Source organism: Elephas maximus, chromosome 19, assembly GCF_024166365.1.
Source record: "Elephas maximus indicus isolate mEleMax1 chromosome 19, mEleMax1 primary haplotype, whole genome shotgun sequence".
Classification (NCBI taxonomy): Eukaryota; Metazoa; Chordata; class Mammalia; order Proboscidea; family Elephantidae; genus Elephas; species Elephas maximus.
The window spans coordinates 44,509,381-44,511,805 of record NC_064837.1 but is presented as its reverse complement, the minus strand read 5'-3'; the positions used below and the strand labels follow the sequence as shown (position 1 = coordinate 44,511,805).

Sequence of the window (2,425 nt, the reverse complement as noted above, 5' to 3'; positions counted from 1 at the left end):
AGCAGCTTTCATCATTCTTCCTCAAAAGTTCTTCACCAATGCTACAACATTAGAAATATTTTTCAAATTACCAGAGTCAGCCATAATTTTTAAAATTTTATTTTCCATTGTAACCATTTTTAAGCGTATAATTCAGTGAATTAGTGACATTTACCGTGTTGTGCAACCATCACCACTCTCCACTTTTAAATGCTTTTGATCACTCTAAACAGAAACGCGGTACCCCTTAAGTAATATCTTTTCCCCTTCCCCCTACCCTAACCCCTAATAACCCCTATTAAACTTTTGTCTCTATACATTTGTCTGTTCTGGATATTTCATGTAAGTGAGATTATACAATATGTGTCCTTTTGTGTCTGATTTATTTCACTCCTGGCATAACGTTTATAAGGTTCATTCATGTCCTAAAATGTATCAGAACTTCATTTGTCTTTACGGCCCAATACTATTCCATTGTATGGATATATGATTTTTTTTTTTTTATCCGTTCATCTGTTGATAGACATTTGAGTTGTTTCCACCTTTTGGCTATTGTGATTAATGCTGCAATGTACATGAGTGTAGGAGACCCATTTTGGACTTTTGCCTTCCTGGGTCCAAAGGACACACTATTCTCCTGACTCTTGTTTCTTGGTGGCATGAAGTCCCTGAGCTGAGAAGCTCCCCCACTGAGGAAGATTGATGACAAGGATCTTCTCCCAGATCTGACAGAGGGAGAAAGACTTCCCCTGGAGCAGGCACCCTAAATTCGGACTTCTAGCCTCCTGGCTGTGAGAGAATAAATTCCTCTTCATTAAAGTCATCCACTTGTGGTATTTCTGTTATATCAGCATTGGATACCTGAGACAGCACAGTGAGTGGGAATTCCATGGTGCTGCTAACCAAAACACCGGCAGTTCCAATCCACCAGGCGCTGCTTGGAAACCCTATGGGGCAGTTCTACTCTGTCCTATAGGGTCGCTATGAGCTGGAATCGACTAGACGGCAAGGGGTAAATGGGTAAGGCACCATGTGCGTATTTAAAAAAACGTGTTCTCGCTTGGTCACCGCGCGACGCAGTCGTGGCTGTTGAAGAGAAGATCCCCTTGAGTTATTTCACGGCTTAAGGAGGAGCAGCTCAAGGCTCCTCGTCCGAGGAAGACGACAGCGAGCCGGAGGAGACAAGACGCAGGGCCCCCCGGTCCCGCGAAGCCTGCGGGCGGCTGTGCCAACAGGGCGGAGGAGCGGCTGCGGGACCCGAGGAGCAGCTATGGAGCGCGCCTCGCCCGGCCTTTCTCTGCGGTCCGCTCAACAAGCGGACAGACTGGGAGAGCACGTCGTCAAGGCGCCGGAGGAGCTTCTCCCCGAGACCCCTTCCCTTTGACGCCGAAGCGCCTATGGTGCTGCCTCCAGGACGGTGTCTGCTGCAGCCTCCTGAAGCGATCAGCCTTGGCGTGGTGTCTCTGAGACTGGATTCTTTTGTGCCTCCAAAAGAATTCAAAATATGGAAGTCAAACTATGTACCACCTCCGGACACCTACACTGCTGAGAAGAAATCACCACCTCCAGAGCTGGATGTGGCAATATATGAGAACCATGGCGATGTGACAATGGAATCAGATGATGAAAAAGAAGCGCATAGGTCTAAAAGGGGCAAGATGGAATCAGGAGAACCAGCAAAAAAGAAAAAAGTAGAAAACAAATGGCAAGAATTTCTGGACTGTGAAAATTGTCGAAATGTTTCTTTGGACAAATTAAATTGATACACAACATCTCTGTGAAAGTATGTGTGTTAATTAGTAGGTATTGTCCTAGGAATTTTCCACTGAAGAATTCGTTTTTTATTTGAAACCTGTGTACGCATTTAAAACTCAAATGGTGACTTGTGGTTGTGGAATTGATGACACTTGGACGCATTCTTGTTATCACAAAATTGGTGATGTGCTTTGAGAGTTTTGTTACGTGTGTATATGCCAATGTTCTACAGATATTTTATAAAAGGATATATTTTTAAAGTAAATAATGTACTGTGGACTTGTACAGTGCTTTTCAACAGTGTTTGTACAGTACAAACAGATCATGGAAAAAAAAGTACTTATTTGATATTACTATGATTGCATAACATTAACATTCGAATATTTGTGGTAAGTACCCTGTTTGCCAGGTGACATTTTAGCTTGTAAAAGTATTACCGTTAGGGAGTGCCTCCTTTGGTCAGGTGCTTTATCTGTTCCTTAACCTATTAAAGTAAGTATTCTTGTCCTCCTTTTACAACAAAAAGAGATTAAGTAGCTTCTTCAATGTTAAAGACAAACAAACGAATGTATTCTTTATCTTTAGGGCACATATATGTGTGTGAGCATATATATTTGTGTATACACACACACACAAACATTTTTATCAGGTTTTTAATTGTGTTTTTCAGTTTTTCTAAATCCTCACTAGA

The 2,425-nt window shown here is 42.4% G+C and overlaps 1 pseudogene; it reads left to right on the top strand.

Annotated features, from left to right (window-relative positions):
* The first annotated feature begins 995 nt into the window (after window positions 1-995).
* LOC126063158 (UPF0690 protein C1orf52-like) lies at window positions 996-1,742 on the top strand (annotated as a pseudogene).
* Window positions 1,743-2,425: the final 683 nt, after the last annotated feature.